A 16,801-nucleotide genomic window follows, 5' to 3' on the forward strand; every position below is an offset into this window, starting at 1 on the left:
TGTGGCTGCCCAACATAGGGTTGCTTCCCACACACATTCAGTGACTAGACTGAGAATCTTACTGCTTTACAAAGCATTACTTTCCAAATCTCTGCCATTCCACAACTGCATCATGTAACCTCCTTCATTTCCCTGTTCCTGCAGGCAACTCCTTCTGGATGCAAAACCTGCAGTCCCCCTCCCCACCTCTCCCAAACCACATACAGAATCAAACACCTCACTTCAAATTCACTAGCATTTAAATACACTGTTTCGTAGCTAAAAAGACAAGAATTCTATGTCTAATGACAAAACAAAACAAAAGACTACTTGATGCTGAGGGAACAAATTATAATTGCTGGAATAGAATTCTCTACAGTCTGATCCTGCAAAGTAATCAGGACTATTAGTTCCCATTGCCTTCAGTGAGAGTGAAGGATCATCAGTGTTTCATGGGTTCAGCTATACTACCTTATGGAACTAAAGTACTAACAGGATTACTTGTTGGACTACTGAACAAAGATGTCCTCTGTGAAGAATTAAGATGAGTAAGATTAAAGCTTTGTAGAAAGGCAGAAACTCTGTGTACCAGGAAGATCCCCTGTTCTGTTGTCACTACCGTTTATGCAGGGACACACAGCAATGCATGAAGCTTTCTCCCTTTGGGACCACAGAAATAGATCAGTTTTCTTTTTTTTGATGTTCTTTATCCAGATTTGATTGGTGCACCAGCAAGTGGACACTTATTGATTTCTTCTGAGTTTACAGTTCCATCACAATAGCGTCAGATTTTTCACGAGCGATTACTTAGCCTCAAGGGACAGAAGGGGACAGGAAAACAACATGACATTTTTAAGAACCAGACATTGTTTTTCTGCTAATAGAGTGTTCAATGAAATCATGTTTGATTTGCTTCTAGAAAATAGATGAAGAAAAAAAAAAGATTTGGATCAAGCAGAAAAGAATGGGATTTGCTGGTAACAAATAGCATTCTTTACCTCCTGAAATACCTAGCATGCTATCTGAAGTAGATATGATAATTATGAGCGCTATGTCAGTGCCCAGAGAGATAGAAGAAAAGAGTCATACTGTCTCTCAGTGGGTAATTAACCTTCCATTACCATCCACGAGGGTGGGATGAGATAAGCTGTGTATATGGCAGTGGGAGGAGCAGAGCAGAGGATCAGAGATGTGTGAAGGCAAGAAGCTAACAAGTATGCAAAAATGAGAAATAAGGGTCCAGTAAAAAGAATTGCTTCAGCTCACTGCCTCCTCTTTTATCTATGGCAAGAAGACACAACATCAGAAACTGGGATGTTCTCACCTCCCTCTGCAATACATAACCTTCCTTAGCAGCACTCATGCTTCAGACCTCTTTATTTCCTAGCAAAATCTTGTCATTGTCCTCAAGGAAATGGACAGTTATGATAGCTTTTATTTCAGTTACGGGGTAACAGAGGCCAAAGACGTAAATGTATTCAGCTATAGAAATCTTCCTTCTAGGATTTTTCAAAGCATTAAGTCATCTGACAGTTATTTGATTCAACAGAAATTAGATATGAAATATCCGCTAACCACTTACCTGCCTTTTTAGGCACATATATTTCTTTAAAAATTAGACACTAATGACTAATTTCTAAAAGAGATATAGATGCTCAAGGCTATGCCTTATGGTATGTCTCCAGGGAGAAAGGTCATAGGAGTTAGGCTTTAAGCATCCTTAGGTATCTGGGTCTTTTCAAACCCTTTGTGGGTCCTGACTTTCAGCTTGCCTGGTAGGTCAGACTGGTTGGTCAGTGAGAAACCTGAACTTGTCTGTTGACAGATGGAAAGAAAAAATGTTCGCTGGTATAAAGATGACTGCATAACATCCTCAACTCAGAGCCCCTGCTTTGTCTAGAGAATGACTATGCCTCCTCTCACACTGAGTACGCTATCTCCTCAAATTGTTTAAAGGTTCATTAAGTGGAGGACCAAATGTCATTACGAGGCCCAGATTATAAATAGGAGATGCTACATGCAGGAGAGCGGATTCATTTTGTCTGGCTAACTCTGTGGACCAGGGAGGGAGGTCTTTCATGACAACTCTCCTAGTTTGGCCTTGTGTCTTCAGTTTCTTGGGTCTGCTTCATAACAATAAATTCAGTGTCCATAAAATAACTCTGGTGCATTCAATATATTAATCTTGTTGAAAGTGCAGATGTCCATTTCTTCAATGGAATAATAATAATAGCTTTTCTTCCTTAGAGACTGGAGTGGTGTGAATCAAAGAGCTCTGCTAGACAGCAAAGTATGCCAAATGGGCATATTTTACTAGATGAGAAAAACAGCTTGTCACTTCTAATTGTTCAAATTATGTGTGATTCAGTTCTTCCTGCAGTTATTTTTAAAATGCTGTTAAGAGGGTATAATGTGCAGCTAAGAATAAAAAGGGTGTGAAATTGTTAGCTCCCCTGGTAGGTAGGTGGTGATAATGAACATTTCATAAAGTTCTTGTTAACAGACAAATCTCTGTAGTGCTCAGGAAGTCTTTCATAGCATTAACAGTCTCTCACTAAAGTAATGGTTCTTAGGGAATACATACAGGTTTTGATCTGCTGCTTTTCTTTTTTTTCTTAATTATGACTTACAGAAATGAGCTAAAATCGGAGTGAGGAGTCAGAACTCCAGGATACCAAGTGCTATGTTGGTGTCCCAAAATGGCATCCAAACCTGCCGTTTGGGACCCCAGTGCATGGCCTGCAGCTGGCTCATGCACCATGCACGCCTCTCTCCATGAGGACAGCTGCAGCAGACACTTCTTTGCTTGAGTGGCAGACCTTGTAACAGATCTCACTTTCTCAGCATGGCCCACAAGTCCGGCATTTGGGAATGACTGACTTAGACCTTTTCTGGCCCGTTAACTACTCTTGTCCTTATGTGGGTATATGAAAGGCCTGCCAAAGTAGCTGGATTTCTCTGGAATATCAGAGGAACTCAGCTTGCACTGATAATGAATAGGGCATTAGGCAAGATTTCTTAGGTTACTGAGACACTACAGTTAATAGCTGGACCTCAGCCCTATGCCTCTGCCTAGTGTGGTAGGGCTGGGAGAGCAGATGGCCATGCCAGCAGAAGTCTCTTGTGCTGATGAAGTTTTAGCAGCAGAGCTGTGCTTCACCAGTAGAGCTTGGCTTGTCCCTGTGACTTCACCTGATTCTGTTTCGCCAGGCCATGGCTGTGCTTACAGTATCTGTAAACCTATGGGCAGCAACCTCTGCACATGCCTGAGCTGAGTCTCTAAAACTCATGCAGTGGTTCTTGAACTAACTTCTGACTTGTTAACATAGGTGCAGGCAGATATTAGCTTGGATGCCAGCAATATAGTTGTGGCACGAAAGAGCTCAGCACAAGCTAGCTGCACTAGCACCTATCCAGCCTCACAACAAGCGTTAGGGCCATTGCTGTCTGCAGGGCTGTGGTGACTACAAATGGGGGCTTTCTGTCCTCCAGGGAGAAAGTCCAGGAGCTTACTTTTAAATACTTGCTACTCACCTGTTCCTTTTGGGACACAGAAATCATTGTATGGAACAGAGATTCAAACCTGAGATATGGAGGGGATGGAGAGATGGAAATGGCAGTCCGGAGCACAAGAATCAATGGAAACATCAAATCCCATTCAGGCTGTCCCAGTGCCCTTGGAATAAGAGTAACTCATAATGTGGACAGGGAGCAAAAACTGTCACTGCTATGGGAAACATCACATCCTCACACATGCAAGTGCTCACAGGGCATTCCCACCTGCACCTCTGACATGGAGGCATTTACAGGCTGGGCGTATCAGTCTCATAAACATGCACTAGTCTGACTAAAGGGTTTTTTTTGTTAGGCTTCTGCATGGCCTTATCCTGCTGACCTTTGTTCTTCTCCGATTAAACAACTTGGTGGATAACCAGAGCCCCTTCAGCCTATGCCATACCTTGCTTTTCTGGCAGGTATCTTGAAAATCTTGTTATTGGCATTTTAAGTGCAAGCTTCCTGCAGGCAGCATTGCTTCTGACTGTGGGCCTTGCAAGCGGTGACTTCTCCAGCATCCTGCAAACATCATTTCTTTTCTGACTGTGGGCTCTGGCACTACTGAGTTCACTTCACAGGGTGACCTCCACATTTGTGCTCACCTTTTGTGTGGGATCTCATCCTCTGGGGGAGTTTATCACATCAGCTTTAGATGTTTATGATGTGAATCTCTGTCTGAGGTAGTCATGCTAATCTCACTTTATAGCTAATGGAAACAGATACTTTTATAGTGAGATTTATCTGCTGTCTTTTCATCAGCAACTTGGGAATGAAATGAATCATGCCCTAGCCTTATCTTTTTTTCCTCTCCATTAATTATCAGGGGCACTTAGTATCTTGTTCAGATGTGAGTGTCTACATTGGGTAAATCTCATCCCATGTGACTCCCTCTGCCATGTGCTTGTAACATCATCTGATTGTAATTTAGTTTTCATTGACAGAACCATAACCAAAATTCTCAACAGTTAGGTCTAGTTTGAGGTTAATGAGGGATCTTCTTCCCACGACTAACTTCTCTGGGTATTGGAATCAATCTGACCTACAAAGCAGAATGAAAAGGGTTCTCAAGTAAGTAAGTAAGTTAACGGGGAGTAAGCTAACATTTTTTTAAAAAATTGTGATGACACGGCTCTTTAAAGAAATCTGGATCACATGTGTTTGAAAACCACTTTGCTGAGTAAGAAATATATCAAGACTGGAAGAACTGTCATAGAGACAGGAATTCTGAGTCTTACTCCTACCTGAAGCACTGACTTTGTGGCCTTCAGGTCACTTACAGCCAGCCAGACTCCCAGGAAATAAGGTGTACTTGAGGCAAAGACAATAAAGAAATAAAATGAATTCTCAGCATCCTGAAAATTGGTTTAACAAAAGTCCCAGGCTCAGTGCATAACTGTAATGAAAAACAATTCAGAGAACTAATCTGAGGATTAATTATCACAGCTATAAAAGGCTCTGTGACCTAGAAAAAGTCAAGAAATAGCAACCTCATGTCCAATGTCACTGATGTCAATAGAGTTACAGGTAGAATGATCTGAGTCTCAAGACTTCATTTTTAACCATTAGTTATTCCAAACACCCACAAAATGCAAGGCATCTGACGGACAGTTCCATAGGTATTTGTCTTTCTTGGAAGAACTTAGCAGCCCAAACCACATGCAACTTGCCAGGCTCTGAGACTGCACCATTCACAAGCCAGTTACCTCTAAGGTAAAGGATTTTGGCTCTCCATCCTTTTTTTGTAGAAACAGTCCTTCTTGGATACTCTAATTTTTAATGATGTTGGTAGTACCACAAAAACTCTGGTTTGGAGCAGGAGAGTGGCTTATGAATACACAAGCTGAACAAAAGCTACATATCAATTTTCTGCACAACTACTTGGGAGGAATGAGGAAACAACACTTACTTTTCTTAACTGCCTGATCATCCTTCAGGTTCCCAGCTCACACTCCAGATAAGGGTTAAATTATAAACCAATGGGCAAATGACTTTGAAAACAGTGATTCATTTACTGTGGTGAATAATCATGGTCAGATTTGTATCTTGAATTATTGAGGCCCCTACTTAACAGTGACGGGAAACAGCAATGCTTGTGCAGGTAAAGGTATTCCTACATCTCAACTCATCAGAAAAACAGTCATCAACAATCACAGCTTTGGAGCAGGCAAAGCAAATAACCTTATACACTAGCTGAGAAATTAGGGGCAGCAAAAATGTTAATTTTCAGATGTGAAATACTTGATATTTGCAAGCAATAATTATTGACAAAAAACTCCTCAGTAGTGAGAGTGATGAATCTTATATCTTAAATATTATTGGAGTCTTAAGAAATTTATGGAAGAACGGTAACTCCTGTTCGGCCTTGCCAAGAAAAGAGATTCAAACCAGCAGATTAGACAAGGTGTGAGACTTAACTTTCACAATGCTCAGCTATCCCAAGGTTTGAGAGATAAAAGGCCTTTATATCGAACATTTCCTTGCTAATGGTTGAAGCAATTCATATTAAATAACACACATGGGCTACAGATTAGGAAAAGGCTAACTGTGGTGTGGGTCCCAGTCTGATGGGAGGATTTTGGAAGGACTCTGCAGGCTTCCTGCCCTGGTGCAGCACCTCCACTGTTCCTGTGAATGAGAAACGGCAGGAGAAAGGGAGACAGCTTGGAAATTCCTGGAGCTAGTCACTCTGGAACTCTTCACTATGGTACATAAGTGAGGTACACTAGCCAGTGACTGGATGATGATGGTTGTATGGCTTGCAGAGAAATGGGAGATTGCTATGTATTTTACAAATAATTTTGGTGCCTGCTATGCTTACGTGGCTCCTGCTAGGATGCAACCAGCAGATACTGTGACCCTGGGCCAGGGGTGGGAGAAGCCTCTGGGAGACAAGTAATGTTACTCAACAGTTCTTGTGAAGCCAAGAATAGGTACCAAAAGGCATTCTCAGGAATCCACTGATAAGCAGCTGGGAATAGTTTGAACTTTATCACTTAATCCAAGCCACACAAGTAAGATTTTCACAGTAGTGAGTTTAGGCAAATGCACAGGCAGGAGCAGAGCTTAAAACTGCAATGCAGACATACCCTGAAACCCTGATTCCCTTGAATGAGTACTTTTACCCAGTACAGGCTGTGAGTGAAACTCATCAATCTGAATAGACAAGATGAACAAAGAGAGGTTCCAGGGTCAAGCAGCAGCTCAAAATGAAAACAGAGCAGGATCAGAGCAGGACTTCTAAACTACCAGTTAACCACCCAGTTCACTGGTTTGTGCTCATCTTTCTACAACCCACCACGAAACATGTTCTGCCTGAAGTAATGCAGACAGAGAAAAAGCTGAGATTTCGGGTATGAGTGCAGAACTTGTTGGTGTAGGTTCACATATCAGCATGTATGCTTTTATAACAGAATGTGCGATCCAAATTGATACCTGGCTTGTCTGTGCGAGCGTGCACCAGTGACTCAGGAATAATAAACTAACCCATGCATAATTCGGTGTTCACAAACAACAGTGAGATACAAAATGTCATACAGGCCTGTTCTTGTGGGCAGTTCTGTAATAACAAAGAGCAGGCATAGCCTGGCATTCACAAATCACCTTAAGGTAATAAACCCAAATATCTAGTATATATGACTTCCCCAACAACAGCAAGACAGTTTGTACAGCTCCTGACTCTCATAAGCACCCCTCTCATCCCAGAGGGTCAAGAAATTCCCACCAGAGATGGGGAAAAGCCTGGATCAGGTAACCTTTATACTATAAGGCTATAAACGATTATATATAAAACGAGGGAAAAGACTATACGGAAGGTGATGGAAAATGCCTTCCCAGATGCCTGCTCCAATGAACAGGGTGTTTTGTCCTTGTTTCAGAGCTGCTGAGACCAGTAATAATAAGCAGTGGGATAACAGCAGGCCTGAGCCTAGCAGCAATAAATGGAGCAGTGGGGAAAGAGAGGCATGTTTATGGCTGTTGTATGCAAGCCATCCAAAGGAAAATGAAGCATTTTACAGTCTGGATAACCTACATCATTTAAAGCTGGACAATGCTGCCACACATCCTCACTTCGTAACACTTGTAAACGCTGCAAGAAGACAGGGTGAATTAGATGTCACCACCGCCTCATCAACTTCAATGTACTTTGCCACTGACATTACTTTGCTTTGCCTCTGACTAACTGCTCTGCCGTTCCTAAAGTCCCATTACACAGAACATCCTTGGCACTGCCTTCAGGATGTCAGCTGCTGTATGGGTCTGTAGTGCCTGGGCTGCCCCAGGGAGGGTTCTTCCCCTGAAAAGCAGAGCATGTGTCGAGTGAGGGAGCTCTCAGCACTTCCCATAGCTGAAATCACAGGAGAGGGACAGGGACCTATCTCAAGCCCCAGGGACATCTCTTATCGTTTGGTGGGCTGATCAAGGGAAGAGGGATGGATCTAAACACACCACTGCCCATCGTGGTTTAACTGTCATCCCTGCATCCAGCAGCTCCCTCCTTTTGTGCTCTCTTCTGTTCAGGTAACTATGACTTCTGCGCTATGTTCACATCTCACCCACTAACCTGCTCATTCATCTGTATGTCTGCTTCCCAGTCTATCCACCTTAGAAATCACTTAGAAACTGACACAAGAGCATCCACGCAGACACTGATGTTAATTTAAACGAATCAATCTGGATCGTTCCCTTGGGTCTGACTCTCATTTATATTTAAAATCACATTTCACAGATCCAGGAAATGGAAAATTAGATCTTTCCAATTAAATTGGCACTTTCCATTGATGCCAGAGGTCTGTTGTTTAGCACAGCAGCAATCAAACAAGCCCAATATGTTGATTTTTGCATTCTCCAACACTGAAGAAAATTATCCTTAAAGAAAAAGACTGAAAACATTTTAGCTGAAGAGACAGAGGAGGCAAAATCATTTAATGTATCTATTAAAAAAAAAAAAAAATTAGTCCCTGCAGATGATGTTATTTGCTTCTGGTGTCTGATGGCGTTATCATTGAGCTGTTTCTCTCACCTGTTTGCTTCATCTCTGGTGGTGCTAGAATTGCTATGTCTTTCTTATTCATAGGGAGACATCCAGCAGCCCTTATTCTCCTCAGTCTTGATTATCCTGTGCAGGAGAAGTCCATGCTCAAAAGATGCAGGAGAGTAAAACATTTCAACAGTATCTGTATGGAACATAGAAAACTAAGAAACAATGAGAACAGATATGTTCCTGTAATTCCCTCAGAGAGACTGGAGAAACCAACATTGTAAGACAAGCTTATCCAGCTTTTTAACAGATGATTACTGAATTATATGGCCAGATAAATACATAATTTAAAACTATTTAATGAAAAAAGAGAAATTGCTCAGGGTACAGATGGCTCTTGGGCTGTATATGAGCACCCCTATATTAAGTTTATACTGTGCAAATGAGAATGTGCACGTCCCACATGAAACATTCCTCAAACAACAGCACAGACCGACCAAACTATTTCAGACAGGTAAGTGGTCTTGTCCAGATCCTGTGTCTGCTTTGTGTCACAGGGAGCCTCTTTTGCTTCAAGGGATGTAGCAGCTGTTGCGTCCACAAAGGAGAAGTGTGAATGAAAATCAGAGGTATACCTCCTGCATCAGAAACACCACTCTTCTTGACACGGGGCTTAACTGGAAGAAGCCCAGAGCTCCTACCTGGCCTCCAGTATGAGAAAGACTGGACAACCCTGACTGACCTGCTATTTAAATCTCTTGCGTTTACGAGTTAACTTTCAATTCCAGATGAAAATGTGACTGTGGGCCTACATTTTTGGCTGAGATAAGTTTGGGCAAATCTACATTGTTTGAAGATATGATTCACTGCCTTTAATCACAATATGCTCATTTTACCCTATCAAGTATCTGGTGTATATTTAGTGTTCGTCCATTATCTTGATCTTGATTGACTTTTATGAAGGGGAGGAAGCATGCAGATTTGATCTACAGTTTAAGTGAGAACCTCTCAATGGGAAAATGGCTGAAGTGAGACTTGGCTTTTATAAACAATTTACAGACAGTGCCAGCTTTAAACACTTGCTGTGATTCCTCTTTGGAGGCTCCTAAGAACAGCACTCTCCATTATGTGGCAATGAAGTGGTGGTGGATAACAACAGTGTCAAGTGATGGCTGCTGGCATGTCTACATCACACAGCAAATCATGGGCACAGACACACCTAATCCAGCAGCACTGCAGCTAGAAGTGCAAGAACAAGGGCCACAGTGTAGCACAGCACCTGAGATGGAGGTTTTTTCCAAGGAAGCCTGCTGCTTTTAAACCAAAACTAGTTTATCCAAGACAGACAGCTGTCATGCATCATTCAGACATACCAGCTTTGTTAGGAATAGGTTAGCATTAGTCCATGTGCTGTGTTGCATGGGGTAGATATGCCCATGCCTTTTCCATCCTCCAGAATGACTGGGCTGTTAAAGAAGAGTTTTAAAAAACTTTCACCTCCATCAAAACCACAAAAATCCTGGGTGGTGTGGAAAGAGGAGATCTTTACATATATGAAGGTTACCCGAATAAGTAGTTTGAGCCAGGAGCTTAGATTTTGGTGTAGAAAAACAGAAAAATGTTTTACGAAATGCAAGAGTAAAGAAAAATGTTTTGAGTTTTTATCTCTTTGTAAAGAAAATAATTGGCTTGGATTGAGCTCTTCCCTGGGAGTGTTTGCAAACCAAACATTACACAGCTGCCAACTGCCTGAAAACCAAAATGTGAAACTGCCCTAAAATAAAAGCAAAAGTGATTGCTTTATTTCCATCAACACAGAAGACTAATCAGAGGCCTAAGCACAACATGAGTAAAGACCTCTAGGATGTGCTTCATCTGACAACTTAATGTGCACAGTGCCGAAGCCTCCTATACAAGCTACTGAAAGACATACACACTGTTCAGGTGAAATTCATCTTATTCTAAAAGTGGGACAGACTAATCACACCCTTGAAGTCCTTTGATTAATTTATATATAGAAGCCTAATACTGGGTGAGATTGGTTCTTTGCCTAACCTTTAACAAAACAATTTGCAACATTACAGTGCCCTTTTCAGTCAAAACTAAACATTTTAAAGACCAGTAGGAGCAGAAATAAGAACAAAATTTTAGAGGTGGATAAGGGAAGGCTGGAACTGCCCCGTGGGATCTGTGCCGTGATGGTGATTCCTTGGGTTTCTTGTACACCAAAAGATTTTATCAAAGCTACCTTTTGCTTGTCATTCAGGACCATGTGCCTACTGCCACACGTGCTAGTTAGAGCTCAGCATGATGTGCCTGATGAAGCTTCAGGTGCACTCAGACATTATTTCTTCCAGAGAAATGCAATAGATGGGAACTAGATTACCTCTGAGAAACTGGTAGCCACATAGACCATGTTTCATTTTCCTTTCCTCAACAGCTGTGTGGATGCTGTCACCAGCTAGAGACAACAGCTAGTCTAAGGGATTGTGTGAGCGCTCACAGCTTGCTAACAGTACTCCACTGCATTAGTAGAGTGAATTAGAGACCTTATTTCTGACAGTATTGTACAAATCTTAAGTAGTGACCTCTCTCCGTATTTCTGGGAGCTACAAAACAAAGAACATTAATTGCATTTTATGATTGAAAAAGCTGAATTACAGAGAAAGGAAAGGCTAAAGAGAGGTCCTACTCCTCCCTCCAAGATTTGCCAGGCTGTGCTGGTCCAGAATACAACAGTTATTCCAAGAAGATAAGCCTTTATTTCCTTGGTGAAAGTAATATGAGCTTTACACTTGCTAGGAGGGTTTCCTGGTGTAGCAATACCAATTGAAGTTAAATGGCAAATACTTCCTTGTGCAGGTAAGGTTTGAATTACTCCAGAAACACATGCTCCTACAACATGATCCTATGTTCCCCCCTCTCCACTGTTTTTCATATCCATAACTTACTGCACTCGAAATCCTGTTCCTACCATACTGTGTACCACTGCGTGTGTCTATGTGCATGCAGTTTCAGCATCCCTCATTTCTTAGAAGTGCCCTGACTCACAGCAACTTGCTGAACTGCAGTGAGTTAACAGACACCTAAGCCAAGACCTAAAGTAACCCTCTTGTGCCTGTCTGAGCAAAGGCATCTAGGGCTGCAAACCTGAAAGCACCTCTGTTTGTTTGAGTGAACCAACAGATTGCTCTGCAGGTCTCAAACCAGATGTAAGGTCAGTCACACCAGACCCTGCTTAATCAGCTGGCTTTGCTGAGAAATGTGATAAGGGAGGGCAAGGCTGGGAGACACAGCTCCTATTGGCAGTCTCCGACAGCTCCCTTTTATTGCAAAGCAAATGGTGTGGAAGATTATAGGTGAGAAACTTGCTCACCCACCCAGTCTGACTTTCTTTCTGCATGCCATTTGTTTGTGTAATGGCATTGCACAGTTGTTCCAGCTGTATGTACAGCTACATCCTTTAAAACAGATCATTCAGGTCTGATGTAACCTAACTGACCTCAGCAGAGCTTAACCATGCTCTGCAGTTCCGCATTGTAGCTGGCACCCTCAGGGCTCTCCAGTGGCAATTCCTCTATAGGTGCCTCAGTCCCCCTATTTAGGGGCTAGTGACCTTCTCAAAATTGCTACTAGTTACTCAGCAGATGCTCACTTGGGATTTCAGGGCCAGGATTTGAAGCCTCTGCCCCTCCTGAACTGGAGCTGCTAGGTACTTTGAATTGAGTCTTTTACAATCTGTGCAGGTACACTTGTCCCACTTAGTGTAACTATTTGACATTCACAGGAATGGATCCTAAACATAACATTTTCACATCCCACACACCTTCACAAGTGAGTTATAGAGTCAACCATTGGCTCTCTCCTTTCTAATCCTGCAACAAATATCTAGCTGAGGAGGCTGAGAAAGGCTAACTTCTGCCTAGCCTGGGGTCTTTCTGTGATCCAGATTTAAATCCCTTGATTTTAATCACACAGAAATATGAACCTGTATTGCTTTGGCATAAATGACTTCCCCTACCATTTGGCTAGTAGCTGTTTTGAGGTGTCTCTGTTGGATTTCCACAAAAAGAAAAGTCACTTGTATGTGTCTGTCTCTACCAAAGGAATTGTGGTCGAGTGCTGGGTGGAAACAGGTGCCTGTCTGAGTCAGTCAGACATTTCTGCATCTATCCTTTGTTTTTGTAAGCTCGTATGGACAACTCCTTGCTAAAGAAAGGGGGGGGTGTCTCCCAGTTATGTATCTAATTATATGGGAACATGCTTACCTTTCTTAGGGCTAAGGGTTCCACTATGGGACAAGTCCATCTAATACCAAGATGTTACAGTGCCTGAGAACCAACAAGCATCTAGACCCATGAAAGCTAACTCAACACTGGACTATTCTTTCTCTTCCTATTCTAGTCATTCCCTAGGGGCCAAATCCACATGAAGATTTACACATGTAGTGATTCATCAAGCAAGAGACAGGGTAGGTAGTAGTTCCCTACCTCACAGCCAAGTTAATAATTTATGAGCAGTGAAACAGCTTCACGAGCGGCTGAGATGGCCTGTCCATGAACTTTAGGTAGATGGCATTCATGTCATAGCGCTGGTCTGCCCTACCTGAGTTAGAGCAGAGACTTGAAAATGAGTCCTTCCTTCCCAGACATGAGACCCAAGCACTTAATTTAATTTTTTCAACACAAAGCATGGGCTTTACATGTAACATCTGGACACAGTCCAGCTGAAGGCATTTCACTATGCTTGAGTAAGAATGGGGTCCTATCCACCTCTTTTTCTTGTTTGTTTGGGGTTTTTTTTACTGGCTTGGTTAGCTCCTTTCATTATTTTCTGGATTCAATGAACCTCACTGTTAGCTACTCCATGCACAGCAGGGACAATCATACTGTGAGAATTAGAGGTTACAGAGGGGTGATACAGATAGAGTGGTAAATACCCTTATTTGTGAGAACATGCAGAAATTCTGTGACAGGGCCTAAACTTTCCAAAGTTTTAGTCCAGCGTCAAGAACACTATACAGTAAACTCTTTTGTGGCTACTAGTTGTCATTATATTTTATGTCACATCAAAATATATCCTCATATTCAACCCTTCTGCCTTCAACTGATTGCTCAGCTGAAACGTTGCGTTCTGAGCTCAAAAGGCAACAGTATCATGGAACAAATAGCAATAACATCCAGGATTGCTGGATGTCAAGAGAGATCCCTTGGGAAGACAATTCCCTGCTCAGTTTCCTGGGTCACTTATTGCTGCATGGTACTTCCTGGACTACTGCAGCTAACGCTGTCTCAAGGAGAAGACACACTTGTGTGAAGCCATCACCACCTTCCTTCAGGCATTTCCTGAAGATCTTAAGTGTTGCTGCTAAATCCTTCAAATTCTCCACAAGCCAAATGAATTTGGAGCATGGCTGCAGTGGACAATAAAAGCTTCATCTTCCCAGTGAATTACAACCAACCTGAAAGCAAAACGTCCGAGACTGTCCGGAACCTCTTGCTCCTCTCATGGAGAAGACGAGCAGATCAGAACTGGTGCAGATATTGGGGAGATCTCAACCCTCTCCAGAGTTGGATCCTAAACTTAACATAATTAAGAGAGTGGTAGCAGGAAAAGTAGTCCCTGCAAATCCTCTGCTCCTCCCCCTTCTCTTCACTTATTACACAATGCTGGCACCAGCATAGCAGAGAAGAACTCCGCTGTACATATTCCTTCCTGGCACAGGAGACGGGTTTGAGCACACAGAGGAAATGCAAGAGGAGCAGAGATGATTTTGGCCCGGGAGTGGTGAGGGAACTCATGTGGGAGCAAGACTGATTAGGCAGAAGCAAGACCAGAAAAAATGATGAGAAAGAAATGCTTTATGAAGAAGAAATCACGAAAGATTGTTTTATTTGCTGGGAAAGGGGTTGGATCCATATGGGTAATGTGCTGTAGGAATTAATGTGACCTTAATATACTTGGCAACACTGGAAGTACCATTTCTTTCTCTCTCACACAAACACACAGAGACACAATGCTGTGCACTGCAATAACAGTCCAAAAATCAAAGGGCTGACACTGAAAAGTATGAATCAGGATTTTTGAATTTCTGGGCTTGAAAGTGCTGTAAGACTTCAAAAATCCTCTCATCCAAATGGTGATGATGCTCGAGTCTCCTTATTAAGTAAGATTTGAGATGGGGCATTATTTTGGGTGCACCCAAATTGCTTATGTTCCATTAAGGTCTTGACTTACAGTCACTGCTTTTTAAGGAGAAATTCTCCTTTATTTTGAAGGCCATAACTAAATAAACTCCTCATCGTGCTTTGTTGACAGCAAAACCATGTAAAATCAAGCTGCCAGTCACTGTCTATGATAGTTCCAACACATCAAGCAGTCATCCACCCAATTTGCCTTCTACAAGTATATTTTTCTGTGTTATACCTCATAAAATTAGCATTTTTACTTGTATTTGGAAGGCACCCTGTTTATCTATTTGAGGTACAGGAAATCTTTAGTACCAGGATAATGTTCTAACTGGGCAGATTCAAAAGAGTACTGGAAAAAGGGATTAACAGCAACATTAATCTGGAGAACTGAAATGCTTTAAAAACACTGTCTTGCAACTCCAACCTGCAATAGAATTATGTATAGAGTAAGAGCAACCATGACTTTTTGATCAGCAGCTATCCAAATTAGGTTAATCCTAATTCTTCATTATACTGAAAGTTCCCTCAATTACCCGTTCTTCATTTATCATAGCCAGCTGGGTAAACGCTGCCTCACTGAATTTCTGTCTGATGCAACTCATCCTTTCTTTTCGATCCTATCCTTACTCTGTGCCTCCTGTTCAGCTTCAACATCTGTGTCTTCTTCAGTTTTGCCTCTGGTGGCAGATTTGTACAACCCTGACTTTATGCACTGGGTCTTTCTATTCACTCAGATACACGGCTGGCTGAAGCCTTTCTACAATCACTGACTAAATACAGACTGATTTATTTAAGAGATGGTTTTCAAAGACATTACCAAAAAGAGATGCATGAACCTAAACAAGTTTGATAAGCAGGTTCCTTAGGAATGAGTAACAAACTCCACAATTTCTCTCCTTCTCCACATTTTCTTTCCTACTATTTCCCCTCCCTTTCTGCTTTCATCTGTTATAGCTTGCTTTGGTAAGCATGCTCTTGTTTTAATTTAGAGATTTTGGAAACTTATGTGACTCAAGAACTAAATCTTATGTTCCAGTGAGTTTAAGTCAGTAGCAGCAAAGAAATAGGTTACATATTCCCATAAAAATTAAAACAGTTTCCAAGCCTCTCTAATTTACACTGCATTGCTTCTACCCCAAGAGGCAGCTCCAGCACCTAGACTCAAGCACTATGGAACTATCAGTATTTTGCTAGGAATATCTTCTTGCACAGCTTCCCTTGAAAGTAAAGGGACCTTAGCTGAAAACTTGAAACAGAGTAAAAAGTTTTGGAGACCGTATCTACACATACATGAACATCAATAGTTTTAGAATACAATAATCCTTTGAAAACCTGTTAAGTGTTGAAGATCTTAAAATAGCTTTCATGTGTTTTCTTGAAGTTCATTGAAGTTCATTCTGCCCTATTCTGGTGTGCTTTTTCTGAATGCCATGTTGCTGCTGTCTCCTCCAGCAACAGTGACAGCTTTTCAGTGGCTCTTCCTGCAACACGCCCTGACCTCAGAGACACTGGAGATCCTCTCTACCTGCTTAGTGCTAGCTTATGCATGTATATCAGTTTATCTCTGAAAAAAACCCAAAACCCAAACCAGCTGTTTGAATCTTAATCCTGAGAGACGAGAATTTTTAAGGGCATAGATATTTTTCCATTGTAATCACTCATCTTTCTGAGAAACCTTTGAATCTTTGCCCAGAACTGCGCAGTGTGACAGATAGTTGCCGAGACATTCACATTCAACTCCATTTTCAACTGTAAGTTTCCACATACTTATATGAGATATATAAAAAAAAAAAAAAAAAGAGAAAAAAGAAACTTTCTAAAACCAAATATGTGCTCAATAGCAATCACAAACATTATCTGTCCTGATGCTACCTCACACACAGGCAGGATTACAGGAATGGGAGACACTATCAAGCATGTGGTTGCCTAAGCCATAGCATAACAGTACTGAAAAAGACCATTTTTTTATTTCAATCCCCTCTTCTATCAGCCAGAATATTTATTTACAGAGATAGCAGATTCATATTATAAGACCTTATTACATTAAAATTTTACCCGGATTCAAGTGGTAAGTAGCCACCTGTACTGTTGTAAACCT

This window comes from Athene noctua, chromosome 1 (assembly GCF_965140245.1).
Source record: "Athene noctua chromosome 1, bAthNoc1.hap1.1, whole genome shotgun sequence".
NCBI classification, from domain to species: Eukaryota; Metazoa; Chordata; class Aves; order Strigiformes; family Strigidae; genus Athene; species Athene noctua.